This window comes from Onychomys torridus, chromosome 14 (genome assembly GCF_903995425.1).
Source record: "Onychomys torridus chromosome 14, mOncTor1.1, whole genome shotgun sequence".
Classification (NCBI taxonomy): Eukaryota; Metazoa; Chordata; class Mammalia; order Rodentia; family Cricetidae; genus Onychomys; species Onychomys torridus.
Genome location: NC_050456.1, coordinates 70,906,262 through 70,921,853, shown reverse-complemented (window position 1 = coordinate 70,921,853; position 15,592 = coordinate 70,906,262).

Genomic DNA, 15,592 nt, shown 5'->3' with positions numbered 1-15,592 from the left:
CGCTCCCATTGCACATATTCACTGAGTGGCCTGAGGGTCAGGGACACAGGAAAAGACACCAAAGACACACAGAGAATGAGCAAACTTCTGTCTTCCCAGCAGCCAGCCTGGGCTTAAGCCAAATGATGTCTCCTGCAGTGTCACCTGGAGGGGAAGCCAGATCTAGGAAAGGGGCTTCCAATTGTGTGCATGAAGCAAAGGGGTGCAAGAACAGGCCAATCTCATCATCAGTCTAACAGCATGAGAGGTTGAATTAAAGGGGCAGGAAAAGAGCCTCAGAGGCAAGGGTTGCCCCAAGTCTAAATAAGGCCAGGAGGATGGGGGTGGGATGTAGGGCAAAATCTCCATCAATGGGATGAACTCGGGGGCTATATTCATACATATATATTCAGATATACATAGGCATGTGTGTAATTTTAAATCTAGGCTCTGTGTGTAAGGGAAACATGGCATTTGTATGTTAAGTCTAGATAGAGTTCTCTTAATACAGTAATGAACTTCCAGTTCTGTGCATTTTTCTGCAAAAGCCATGGTTTAATTTTCCCTCACAGCTGCACAGAACTCTGTGGGATATGCACCACACCTTTGCCAGCCAGCCATCTGTTGATGGACATCCAGGGCTGGCTCCACTTCCCAGCTACTATGTGTTGAGACATGGCAAACCTGGAAGCTCAACACTGGCATTTTAGCCTCTGGGTCTGCCCTGTCAGACAAACATCCTAAACCCAGTCTTCAGTTCAGCTCTGGACAGGCAGAGTGCACACCAGTAAAAGGCTTGGGTTAGTGAGCATTAAAGGATATCTGAGTAGCCTGAGCTGGGAAGTGCCTTGACTTCCATTTTGTCTGCAGTAAGATTAGTGGGCAATATTGCTGGTACACTTCATATTTGAGGGGAAAGGTGTTTCTCAAAGTAATTGAAATGTCTCAGATAAGAGGAATTCCCAACTACCTTTTAGTGCACACCTTTCATCTAGAGCAGTGGTTCTCAACCTTCCTCATGCTGTGACCCTTTAATACAGTTCCTCATGTTGTGGTGACCCCCAACCATAAAATTATTTTTGTTGCTACTTCCTAACTACAATTTTGCTACTGTTACAAATCATATGTAAACATCTGATATGCAGGATGATCTTAGGCAATCCCTGTGAAAAAGTCGAATCTATTTGGAGTGGGAGATGTCAATCCCTCACCTACTTGCCCATCATCAAAGACTCATACTGCCCCCTGCTGGTTATAGAGGGTCATTGACATCCCCAATCTAGCCGTCTAGTTGGTGAACCCCTAGTATTCCATGTAAGAGGGTAGAGTCCCCAAATACGATACAGACTGTCTCAGTAAAGCTGAGTAAAATAACTTTTTTATGTAAGTATTCCCCCTGAAATATTTGGGCCATACTTATACTAAAACATTTATTCTTCTTATTCACTATTCAACTTAGTAAGTTGTCTTATGTTTTCACAGAGGCGTAGAGAGGAGCCGCATGGTCAACACTCTTTAGTGTTTAGCATCAGAATGAAAGTCACATGGGGCTAAAGGACAGGCTGGCCCCCTTGTCGGGGCAGAAAATAAAGTCAGTAACCAGAGGGAGTAATAACCCCTGTGCAGAAGTAAGGGCGTTTCCCAGACACCACTGCCTCCCCTGAGAAGCAAAGCCCAGAAATGCCCAGAAACACTTTGCAGCCTCAGCAGAGAATATACAAACCCAGCTGTGTTCCCCCAGCAGTCACTGATGTCTCCCTCCAGACAAGGCTGTTTTCCACATGAAAGGGCAGCTCCTGTGAAGGTCACTGGGGGTTGGGAGAGGCTCCAAAGCCACTAAAAGCCTGGAGAGTCTCCAGAGGGCTCTATGGGCAGTCGAAGGCAGTGCTTTCAGAGAGTTAGTTCCTGTCAATCTTTGAGGAATAATGACGTTTGGACATTTCGGATCTTGCCTCTACTGTTTGTACAGGAGGGTTAAAGATAAGCAGTAGAACTTCAGCATGCTTTATCCCATGTCTTCCTAGTGAGGGGGTTAGCACACCCACTAGTGTCTGAACACCGACACACCCTTTGGGGTCTTCCCGGGGCGGGAGGGGGGGACAAACCCCCTCAGACCCTGATGAGGATGACATCTGCACTCTGGATGACAAGAGTCTTCACTGAGGAAGGCGAGCAGGAGGGGGCTCTTGTGACAGAGGAGGGCTCATGGCCCTAGGGAAACAAGGACACAGCATCGTCCTGATGGTGACAGGGAGGGAGAAGACAGATTAAAAAAAGCTAACCCATGGAAGACCTCCTTTGCAGCAATGGTCATGTGACCGGTGCTATGCCACTTCGGGCATAATTCTGTTGTACTTCTTGGCATTGTTTCCCCTAGATGTTTTTCTTCACTGACGTATATTCACTGTACATAGTATTGAGTTTAATATAGACATTATTTTAAGCACTTCAAGTGCACTGACCACATTTAGCCCTCCTACCTTTTCTCCTTAGTCTCCCACTAGTCTCTCCCCACCCTTTCCTTCTGCTTTTATTACATATGTGATTTAAAATATATATAATTTCATGTATCCATAAGAATCCTAGGGCCCACAAATGAGAGAAAATATATTTAATATATTTGTCTTTCTGAGTCTGGTTTTTCTTTTTTCACTTAAAATATCCATCTCCAGTTGCACCCATTTTCCAGCCAATGACATAATTTCACTGTTCTTTAGTACTGAATAAAACTCCATTCCGTGTGTCTGGTTGTCTGTAGACAGGTACCTAAGCTGATTCTGCTACTTGGCTGCTGTAAGTATTAAAGCCAATAAACAGACACTGCAAGGATCTTGTGATATGTTGACTTAGAGTCTTTCTAGAACCATTTCCATGTTACTGTGCCTCCACCCAGCTGCATTCTTCAAATTTTGACCCTATGGAAACCACTTCAAGAAAGAGACAAGAGAGCAGTGTCTCAAAGGCATAGCAGCTACTCTGCAGAGGTGCCCCACAGCTGGAAGAGAAAAGAACTCTGGGATAGAAGCCTGCGATCTTCAAATGCATTCTTCACGACTCTCTCTGCTGTGTTATCATCTTCCATTATTAGCCTGTGGGTTTCAGAGCACCTGTGTAGTCTGTGTCTTATTCAAAAGAATGTCTCTGCTGAGCCCACACAACATGTCACATGCGCTGAACTCTGAGAACACTGCTTCCCATAGCACTTACAGCAGCGATGTGTTGTTATGAGTTTGTGCTGTGACTGGTGACTTCTCATAACTGAGTCTCTGACCTCTGGGGAGGAGAGACATCCATATCATTATTTCTGCCCCTCTAGCAGCTTAGATATAGCAAATACTCGGAATGACTACGGTGGAACGAAGTGCATTACGGTGTGATGGGTCACTAAGCCATTGCAGCTGTGGATGGCAGAGGTCATGCCTGCTTTTGTCTGGCACAAGGAAGTTCCCAGCAGGCTGTGCGTGCTAGCAAGCCTGTCCTGGCCATGCTACCTCACTATAGATGTTGCAGTGGCAATCAGGGACTAGGCGTGGACAAGCACAGATCAGTGGAAGGAGACGGAAGCAAGGAGGAAAGGGGAAGGAGCAAGGCCTGGAGGAGGCTGTGTCAAGGATTCCTGAGGATGGGGGGAGCTTAAAGAGACACTGTGCACTCCAAACCTAGACAGATCCTAGGCCGATGGTGTGCTGGTGCTATTGTGTTCCCCAAAATAAAATCATCTGGGGTCAGAGAGCAGGATGGCCACAATATTAAACATGAAGATATGCAGTGGTAGCACACGCCTTTAATCCTAGCATTTCAGAGACAGAAATACCTCTGGATCTCTGAGTTCAAGGCCACATTAGAAACAGCCAGGCTTGGTGACACACGTCTTTAATCCCAGAAATCGAGCCTTTAATCCTAGGGAGTGGGGACAGAAAGAGAAAGATTATATAAGGAGTGAAGACCAGAAACTAGAAGCATTTGGCTGGTTAAGCTTTAAGGCTTTGGAGCAGCACAGTTCAGCTGAGACCCATTCTGGATAAGGACTCAGAAGCTTGCAGTCTGAGGAAACAAAACCAGCTGAGGAACTGGCGAGGTGAGGAAGCTGTGGCTTGTTCTGTGTCTCTGATCTTCCAGCATTCACCCCAATAACTGGCCTCGGGTTTGATCTTATTAATAAGACCTGTAAGATTCCTACTATACGACGGGCACACAGGAAGTTGGGGAGAGCAAAGAGGAAGAATGACATTTCCTGTGGCTGGAGGGCCACAAGTTCCATCAAAGCAGCAGGTTTCAACTGCTGGGACCAAGCGAGCAGGATGAGATCGCTCTGGAGCACTGGAGACACACCAAGCGGCCCCAACACTGGAGGGGAAGGCCTGCCCAGAGCCTCTAGCTGATCAGGACCTCAGGCTGGAGTGTGCTGACAGCACAGCACAGGGTTGCCTCAGGGTATTAATGGAGGCTGGGGCTTCACAGCCAAGGTTTCATGAAGAAAACTTGAATCTGACAGGTCAGGAAGATGGCTCCTCCGCCCTTGTTGGGGAGTGAATATTTATTAGGCCCTACCAGCAAAGTAAAAAATGACCATGCATAATGACCTCAGGAGGTAGGGCCTTGGGAGGGGGGGTGATTAGATCATGAGGATGGAGCCTGGAGATAAGCTGGTGCCCATACAAGAAGGGACGGAAGAATTTGCTCTCTGCCTCTGCCCAAACTACGTTGAGGATGCTAGGGTGGAGCCCATTTGGTACCAGATCCACAGTCACCTTGGTCACCAATTAGCTGGCTGGGGTCCTTTGGCCCTGCTCTGACAGGCAGACATCATGAGTAGGCAAGGAGAAGTTCGAGCAGTTAGTCTGGCAGCTTTTACCGCCCCCCCCCCCCGCCCCATCCTTCTCCCCCCCCCCATACAAACACACGCCTCTTGCGGCAATGGTAGACCAACAGAGGCAGCGGACAGTGGCGCCCTCTAGTGTTACAGCCTGCACTGGCCTTGAGTATCAGTACCAGGCAGCAGACATGTTTCATCTTGGGTGTGATGTCTTGGCAGCTCTCTGGATTTCTTCTAGTGACCAGGACCTGCTGTGTCTCTTTTCTGGCTCTTTACAGTCCTTGTCCCCTTCTTCAGTGTCAGCCCCCCGATTCTTGCCATCACTTTCTAACTCAGCTTCCCTTCCTCCTGACCCTGCCACTCTCTGTCCTGTTACGCCTTCGGCTGCCTGGCAGCGGATGTCTGCCATGGCCACTGCTTTGCAGTCTCAGCAGACTCTTTCCTCATGCTACCAGCTCAGGCCGCACTCCTGGAAGCAGGAAGAAAAGATCACTCGCTGCAGAGAGGTCTTTTATTAGGCCAAATGCTGCAATGGGGGTAGGGGTAGGGGGCAGTAAGGAGTGTCATCCAGAATACTCAGCAGTGAGTCCAAGCAGCCTGCATGCATAGCAGGATGAGCTGTTTGGACCAGTCACAGCCTTGGCTCTTAGAAGCAGTCACAATCATTGAGAAGTTGTTCACTGAACCAATCAAAGCCCTGCCTCTTGAATGTCAATTGCAGTCATTAGGGAGTTCATTTTTGGACCGTAGCTCTTATCTCCTATCACTAGTAGTAGAAAACCCAGAAGAGATGGTGAAACTCCTCTGGCCAAGACAAAAATGACTACAAAGCATTAAATGGAGTGGGGGGTGGGGGCGGGAGAAACCAAACAGAACTGTGTTTTTAACCAGCCTTAGCCAGATAGAGCTACTCCATCGCAAGCCAGGGAACTCAGCTTCCTTCTGTTTGTGTAGAGCTATTTCCAGGACTATGTAGAATGTTCAGGAAGGTCAGTACACATGCAAGGGTTGACCAGCTAGCTGTGAGACAGGCAACTCTTTGCTCAAGGCATCCAGGACACCAAGGACCAGCTCAACAACTGCCAATTAGGAAACCACATTGCTTCATCCCGAACCCATCTGCTGACGCACAGGAAAATGGACATCAAAAGGAGTGCTGACACTGTACAATAGAGAACTCGTCATTAACACTAATGGTGATTTTCACAGATTTGAACAGTGCCCGGTGCCCCAGGGAGGAGAGATGCTCCACTCACCCACTCACCTTTATCTTGAAACTGCCCAGCCCCAGAACCATGAACAACAAACATGTGGTGTCTCAGCTCAGTCACTGCACCAATCATCTATTAAAGCAGCCAGCCTCTGTCCATCAGGGTTTAAAAGCCAGTGCTTGTGACTGAATGTTTCTCTACTCATAGTTCTGAGGCCCAAATCGGGCTCCAGCAGATTTGGTGACTGGAGAAGGCCTGTTCCCCATGGAGGGTACCTTCTGGTGGTCACCTCATCTTGCAAGAGGCCAAGAAGCCACCCTGATCCTCTTTCACGTGGGTCATAACTCTACCCTTATGGCCTGGTCAGCTCTGTTAATACCATCCCACTGGGACTGAGGTATCAGTGCAACACTGAGAACACAGAATAAGCTGATTAAGACTTCCCTCCTAGCCTATTCTCTCTTCTCTGCAGAAAGACAAGGGCTCTCTTCAGACAGACAGACAGACAATACACCTGACAGAAAATAACTTAGCTTATGGTTCACAATGAATCCCAGAGCATCAGTCTGTTCTATGATGATGCATTAAAAGCAAGGTTTTTGTGTAAAAACAAACACTTGTTTATCACGGAGCAAAAGGTAAAAATGGCCAAATTTTCAAAGGAATCCACTCTGCTCTAGTCCCTGGGAAATGGAACCTGCAGCCAGGGGGATTTGATGACAGAATCAGAACTACATCAACCCCAACAGCTCTGATTGGCAGTGGGAGGAATGAGGAGAGGTCTGAGAAAGATGGATGATATTCCTTGAAGTCCTGAATCTTGTTTCCACAGCCCACAGACAACACCACTCCTGTCTTAGACTAGAACAGCCCACAGCAATCCTGGCTCTTGTGAAGGATCTCACCACCCCAGGGCATCAGGTGAGGGATCTCACACCCCAGGGCATTAGCTCATAGATGTCAGCTTGACCATGTGGGTGGACATGGTCTCTGGTAATTTTTCATTCCTCATGAGTAATTCCATACTTTATATTTGATATTTTCATGTATGTGTACCATGTATGTTGATCAAATTCACTTTCCATTTTCCTCTCTTATCCTCTTTCTATTTTACACATCTCTTCTTCCTACTTTCATATTTTTTATATGCTCCATTGGGTTTAGCTAGAGCTGCTTGCATAAACACGCATGGTTGTGGGGCTAGTTACTGGAATTCAAGCAACTTAACAATGCTTACATCCCTGGAGAAAAATGATTCCCCTCCCCCAATAGCTGTGAATTGCCAAAAGCTCCTCAGCTAGGGGTGGGGCCTCATGTACCCTACACTATACATGCTGGGATGTTGACAGCTCAATCTTGTGCAGGTCACCACACCTCTTCCAGAGGACCTAGATTTGATTCCCAGCACATGATGATTCACAACTATCTGTAATTCCAGTTCCAGGGAATCTGATACCCTCGTCTAGCCTCCTCCAGCATCAGGAACACACAGTGCATTCATCTGGCAAAACACATCAAGACAGAAAATGTTTAACTTTAAACCACCACCACACCACGCCCCCCCAATCTCTGTCTCTATTTCTCTGTGCCTCTCTCACCTCTCTCTCTCTCTCTCTCTCTCTCTCTCTCTCTCTCTCTCTCTCTCTCTTTCACACACACACACACACACACACACACACACACACACACACACACACTGGTTGGGTTTGGTCAAAGACAACAGAGAGAGAGAGAGCTTTGATCTTTGGCCAGGTGCTTTAATGGGGACTGAGTAATGTAAAGTGCCCACTCCTACCTGGGCAGGGCAAGGGGCCCAGAGGCAAAGCCAGCATTCACTAATGAAAAGACAGCTAGTCAAATAAACAGTGACTTTTAAGTACTGGCTAGGTTATTTGTTTGAAGCAACCAGGAAGGCTAGAGTTTGGGGGAAAAAAATCTCAAGATCAAAATTAATTCTGAGGTCAAAAGCAGAAACCAGGTGTGTGTTTTGGTGGGGGTGAGGGCAGATCTTCAGCCTCAGTAGCACATGATCAGATCCTGACCAGAGAGAGGACAAGAATCCAGGCAGCCTGAAAGATGGTTTACACATAGGGATGGGACTTGAGACAGATGCCCTCTGCAGAGAGATCAGTGTTCAATAAAGGGTGACTGGGGTGGATATGTGGCCTGTTCTAGGCATTCCCTTTGGTTTATGAAAATCCAGATAGCTTGATCCTTACTCAGCCAGGCTCTGGAATATGTTGCTTTCTGTTCCCATAACACCCGCCTTGGTATGCTCTTTCCCTTTTGTGCAGTTGTAGGGACCCACAAGGACACAGTCAGTTCTAACCTGAGCACAAATGCTGCTCGTGGTCATTCCTCAAAGGTGACTGTGATGTTAGTGTTGACAGCTAAACCTCTGAGCATGTCTGTGAGGGAGTCTATTGAGGTAGGAAGACCTACCTTAAATGTAGGAGTTATTGCCATGCTTCACATTGGGTGGATTTTTTTAAGATTTATTTATTTTATTTTATGTGTATGGATACTTTGGCTACATGCATGTTTGTATACCAGAAATGTACATGTAGGTGCACATGCTCACAGAGGCCTGGAGAGGGTGTCAGATCCCCTGGAACTGGAGATACAGATGGTTGTGAGCAGCTATGTAGGCTCTGGGACTTGAACCTGGGTCCTCTGGAAGAGCAGTCAATGCTCTTAGCCATGAGCCATTTCCCCAGTCCCATCAACCTGTTTCTATGAGTATAGTAGACTGCCTGAGGTGAGGTAACTTTATAAAGAAAAGAGGTTTGTTCAGCTTGTGGTTCTGTAGGTCCTAGGTCCTTCTGGCAGATGGCATCAGAAGAGTAGAAACATGTAAAGAAGGAGGGATCCTGTTGCCAAGAAGACACCCAGAGAGGCCATGGAGTTGCCAGGCTTGTTCACCTCTATAGAACCAACTCAGACCTACCAGAAGAACCTTAATCCTGTCCATGAGCAGGGCCTTAGTAACCTAACAACCTCTCATTAGGCCCTTTCTCCTAAAGATTCCACTGTGTCGACAATGACACTCTTAAGACCAAGCTTCCCTCTCATAAGCCAGGAAGCAGGTAATAACCTATGCAAGAGGCGAGGGTGGCGGGGACCATAGTGATGAAGAAAGGTCATCATATTCTGCACTTTTCCTGCAAGGAGAGCCACTCAGATGTTCTACTGGGAATGAATTGTGAAAGAGAGGGTTAAAGAACGATCCAAGATTTTATCTTGAGGTACTGAAGACTCAAGCTGCAATTATACAGATTGTCAGTTTATAGTCTCAGCTCCAGATTCAGTCATTGCTGGCTCTAAGAAAACAGATCTGAGTCTTTCGTGTAACCTTTTCCTTTGCCATCCAGCTTGAACTCAAGCTCGGCAGTCAAAGAGACCTCAAGAGACACGGCAAGATGGTGGGGATTTCACCTTCTCAAACTCAGTGTGCTTTCCAATGACAGGCTCCTGCAGGTCACCCAGCCTCCACCTCCAGCTACACAGATGGCTTCTTCAGTAGGTCCAGCCTTCCATGCACAGTGGCTATCTATCCCCAAAGGCCAGCTGGGTCCTTCAGCCACCCACTTGATCCTAGTCTAGGTACATTTAGAATAGCCAATACAATACTTGATTTCTTTCTAGAATGCAAAATGCCACTGTTAGGGCCAGAGGGATGGTTCAGCCATTAGGAGTGCTTGCTGAAGGCTTCCAGAGGCAAGACTGGGCCACCAACCCAGCCACACAACCTTCAATCTGGGATGTGCTGGGATGTGCTGGGGCAATGGTGGCTCAGAGCTTGTGGAAGTGGCCAACCAGTGACTGGCCTAACATGATACCCACAGCACAAGAGGACCCCATGGCCAACACTGCCTAGATAGCCAGGAACCAGAAGCTGGATGGCCCAGAGTCCTAGGTTAGAACCAAACATGACTGGCAAAAAAAGTGTCAATGAAATGATTCCTAATGGTATTCTGCTATACTCTACACTCATAGATTAGCACCTAGCCAGTTGTCAAAAGAGAGATTACTTCCAGCAGCTGATGGGAGCAGATACAGAGACCTCCAGCCAAACATTAGGCAGAGCTTGCCAGTGGAAGAGGGGGAAAAAGAATTGTAGGAACCAGAGGGAATGAGAACACCAGGAGAACACAGCCCACAGAATCAGTTAAGCAGGGCTCACTGGGGGTCACAGAGACTGAAGCAGAGATCACAGAGCCTGCACGAGTCTGCACTCTGCATACATGCTGTAGCTGTTTGCTTGTTTTTGTGTGGGACTCCTAACAGTGGGAGTGGGGTTGTTTCTGACTCTTTTGTCTCCTCTTAGGACCCTTTTCTTACTGCTGGGTTGCCTTGTTTAGCCTTGATATGAGGGTTTGTGCCTAATCTTATTGAATCTTGTTATGCTGTGTTCAATTGATATCCCTGGGAGGCCTGCTCTTTGCTTAAGGGAAACAGAACTAGTGGGAGAGGGGAGATAGGGAAGGAACTGGGAGAAGTGGAGGGAGGGGGGCTACTGTCCAGAGGTATTGTATGAGAGAAGAATGTGTGTGTGTGTGTGTGTGTGTGTGTGTGTGTGTGTGTGTGAGAGAGAGAGAGAGAGAGAGAGAGAGAGAGAGAACACTTGCTGCTCTCGCAGGACCTTTCCCAGCATCCATGCCAGTGGCTCAAGACCAGTTCTAGGGGTTATCTGATGCCTCTGGCCTCTGTGGGCACCTGCACCCACAGGCACATACCCACACATAGACACATCATTCAAAATAAAATGAGAAGTGTCACTGTTCTGTCATGTTCCCTGAGATATGATTACTACCGACAGCAAGCAGTTGTCTCCTCCCTTCACTCAAAAACCACCAATAAAACTGTTTTGTGAGTCCTGTGTTAACTACGCAGTTTCATCAAAGTAAGTTGTGAAGGGCCAATTTAATAGCAACACCCAAGGAGATGAGCTTCATGATCATCCCTATGCAGAGATGGGCTTCATGATCATTCCTATGCAGAGATGGGCTTTATGATCATTCCTACTGTAGAGTAACTTTATTTTTTGTGTCTCATGTTCAAGGGTGAATTTTTACTCTTTTGAAACTGCATACCTGACACGTATGCAATAAAACACCTTTGGAAACAAAAAGACACAGGGCCCACTAATTCTTGGTTGAGTCAACATCTGAGAAACATAACACTTCCATGCTGACCCGAGAATCACCTGGTGTAGACAGGCATTGCTTTAAAGTCAAAAGTAAGCAAGCAATGAAATCAAATGGATCATTGACTAGTAGTACTGGGCTTAGCAATACCACAGTTTTCCCATGTAAAAGCTACAGCATTGGCCATAATAATATATGGGTTGAATTTTAAAACAGAGGCACTGATTTGACTAAATTTCTTAAGTTTTTTATCCGAATTTTAAGATACAATAATGAATAAGAGAAGACATGAAAGGAGACAGGGGTGGGTCTTGATGGTGGTCACGGTTAACACAGCCCTATGTGGAGGTCCAGTGGATCCTGGAGATTAATGAGAACATGTCCCTTAGATAGCCACTGTGGGTGGAAGATAAATTCTCCCTGAATTCAGGGCTTTCCCATCACTGAGGATCGCTGTGGGGGTGTGATGATTGGAGTCCAGGCATGGTTTCCCCTCTAAGATAATGTCGTCACGCTCTACCACCACATCAGCATGGGAGGCCTGGTTTCACTAGATTTTCTTTCAAGTCTAAAAAGTCCATGTGGTGCTTGGGACCCACAGTAAAGAGTGATATTCTGACTCTGCTCTGTACAACAACATCTTCTGATAGTTCTCCATGTGTGATTTTTCTTTCTAGCTACAAGAATCATCCTGTAGATCCTCGAGCGAGCTCTTCCTTGCCTCAGGAACTTTATACATGACGTCATCCCTCTGCCTGGCATGTTTTCCCTTCCAGGATGAACCTTGGCTCAGTCCCTCATCAATGGTTTCCCTAATCATCCTGCCTGGCCTGGTCTCCCATGGGCGTTCAGACTTTCTATCTCAGCTGTTTTTCAATTTCCCCCATCACATAACTTAACACTTGTGTTATTTATCTGCTTACTGACCCTGGGGACTTTTCTACTGCCTACTGTCACACTTCACAACACACCTCCTTCCTCTCGTCACCTGCAATTTCGATAGTCACATGAGTAGATCTTTCCAGTGCCTGCCCTTCCCCTCTGATGATGGTCCCTGAACTTCACTGCAGACACACACTTCCATGGTCATGCTTCCATCTTTACTCAAGACTGGGACCTATCATCTGAATCCCTCAGCCAACATGCACCTTTCTCCTTTCATCATATGGCACAACCAACCCCTAATTAAGCAAGTACTCTGTGTGCTCACCTCATACCCGCAGGTGACAGGGAACAACGGGGCTCTAATGATTGATCCCACTGTAACTTCACAATTACTGAAATCCCAAGTGCATCCTCCATGGTTCCAGGACATCATTCCCCTCTTCTCTAATTTGCTCTTTTCTTAGTCTTTTAAGTAACTATTTCTTATGATCTTCTGTTTCCTCAACCTCCCAAGATATCTTCTCTCCTCCTGCCCATTTTTATTCTCAGCCTATGAAGTTATTTCTTGCTACTCTGTAACCAAAAGGGAACTTCTAAAAGCTCCCTCTCAGTCCTTTGCTACATTCTGACACCTAAGCCCCAGCCCTTCCCTGTTTCTCTGTGCAGAGGCTGAAGTATCTGAAGTATCCTGCCACCAACCACAATCAGTAGGCTTCGGACCTTGACCACACAGAGACAACGCTGTCAAGTCCCCACTCTCGCTCCTTGCTCCACCACAATTCCCCTCTCAGCCTGAACTTTGGTTCTCTTCTAACAAATACCTTTTTCCTGCAGGAGCCGGTGTCAGGTGCTGTGGGATGCACAGAGGTGAATAAACACATTATCCATTTCCCAGCACACAGAAAGGTGGATCCACCTGACCTGCCGGAATAATACCTTTGAGAATTTGCATCTAAAAAAATAGTAAGGCTGGGGCTGGAGAGATGGCTCAGCAGTCAAAAGCAACAGCTGCTCTTCCAGAGGACCTGGCTCAGTTTTCAGCTCCCACATGGTGACTTACAGCTGTCTGTAATTCCAGTGCCAGGGGATCCAAAGCCCTCTTGGGGCTTCCATGGGCCCTGGGCACACAAGCAGTACACATACATATGTGCAGGCAAAAACCCACCCATATACATAAAAACTAAAATAGAAATGGTGAAGCTGCATTATGTATATAGACTAAGACTTAGCTTCTAGCCTAACATCAACCACATGAAATCATTACTCCTAATTTTGACTAGCCAAAAAAAAAGTAATAATAACTTTAATCAGGCAAATAAGAGATGTATTATTTTAGCTAAATGGCACTTTTAGGGTCAGGAATATTCTATGTCTCTAACATGAGTCCCTGATTTCCTCCTTGGATGAAGAAGGGTCTGAGGCCTGGAGAGAACCCACCACTGACTGGTGCAGCAATGAGCTCAGGTTCCACATTTGGGAATGTCAGGACCAGGTCAAATAGTTGAGAAGTAACTTAAGTGGGAAGAGGTTCATTCTGATCACAGTGTAAGGGGACATGGCGCTTCATAGTAGGAAGGCATGCTGGTGGCAGCAGCCTAAAGTGGCTGCTGGTTCACATCTCAGAGGGGGAGGAACCGGCTGAGGAAGGCCAGAGCTCAGCTCACTTTTTCCTTTTAATCTTCTTTGGAAGAGGCCTTTGGTTCCTCACTACTGCTCTAGGCAATGAAGATGACAATGGATATTAACTATCACAGGCCCTGACTCTGGTCTCACATGCCCAGTCAGGTGCATTTTGCATCCCAGCATATTTGAACCTCAGGGTCCTGAGTCCTGCTTTCTCTCTAATCTGAAATAAGTGATCTCCTGTGACCCCCAGGTCAACCAGAAAGGAGGAAGAAGCTTAAGATCCAGTGGTATAGAGTCACAGAAGCAAATAAGCTGGAGATCACTCGGAGTGACATTCTGACGTCAGAGGCTGTTGGGAGTGGCCTTTGGGAGGCCAGAGAATGGTGACGCCTTCCCCTTTGCTTCATTCTGCACTATTTCCAGCTAAGAACAGCAAAAGAAATCAACTGTGGCAGGCCACGGCCTGTGGGAGCTCCAAACCTGTGGGAGCCCAGCTCTGCCACTTACTGCCAGTGGCCTCAGGCAAATGACCTCATCTCTTTAAGCCTCAGCTCCAGTTTGCACTGACAGAGAAAAGTCCTTTGAAGAAAGGGGTGTGGCAGGAACAAGCCAGGCTCAGAGAGCAGCCAGGCACTGGAATGCCCCAAGCCTCTGTACATGGGAGCTTGTCCTGAGATCTGGTTAGCAGCCAGAGCCCCCCATGACCAAATAAGGGCTCCTGTCCCCTGAGTCGGGTGCATGTCCCATCACCTCCACACACACTGCCTGTTAGCAGCCATGCACTATGTAAGTCCTGTCCTTATGGCTATGCTCACTAAATGTGTTTTATACCTACCTCATCTAACCTTCCCTCAATGCTTAGTATTAGTTCCATTTTATTGGAAGAAAAACTGAGGTCCAAATCACATTCTAAACCCCACAGAACCAGCTGCAAAAAGAGCTAGTGTTTAACCCCACATTTTAATTCTAGGATTAAACCCTTCTCTATGTACAGAACTGAAGCCAGAAGACTTGAAATAGATGTCAGAGGTGGCTTGGCTAGATGACAAAATCATTGGGGCTAAAATGACAGGTCTGAGGTCCGATCGTTTCTCTCTGTGATCCTACATTGATTACTAAGTCTTTTGGAGCATCAGTTACCAGAGGATGAGGTGACTGGCTCAGAGAACCAGTGTGCAGAGACACGTCCAAAGTACCCAGAAGTTCCCCTTATTATCCTGCTCTGGCTGCTTTGGTGGGCTCATGGGAATCCTGGCCACCTTGCCCTTGCCCACCTTAGTCTCCAAACTAGCATGCTGATAACCCAAACCCCTCTCACCCTCTGTAAAACAAGGCTGGCCAGGGGAAGAGTAAAGGTCTTCTGCCCAATAGAGCAGAGAGATTAGCAGCTATCCAGCTATCCAGCACTACTATCAGATGCCTGGAGGCTAGCCCAGAGGGGAGAATGGCTCAGTCAGCAAGGTTAAGAGTATGGAGTCTGGAGCAGCTGCCCCAGTTTGGACACTGGGCTGTGTATGATCGGGGCAAACTATTACCCTCTCTGTTCCCCATTTTCTTGTCTGTAAAGTGTGGATAAGTGCAATAGTCTCCTCCAGTGGGGACTGTGGAGCTGAAATCACACACACACACACACACACACACACACACACACACACACACACACACACCTGTGATATGAAAAGAACTTACAGAGGGGACTGTGGAGCTAAAATTCTCTCTCTCTCTCTTACACACACACACACACACACACACACACACCTACACCTGTGATACAAAAAGGACTCACAGAGGGGACTGTGGAGCTAAAATTCTCTCTCTCTCTCTCTCTCTCTCTCTCTCTCTCTCTCTCTCTCTCACAACACACACACACACACACACACCACACAGACACACACACACAGACACACAACACACACACGACACGGACA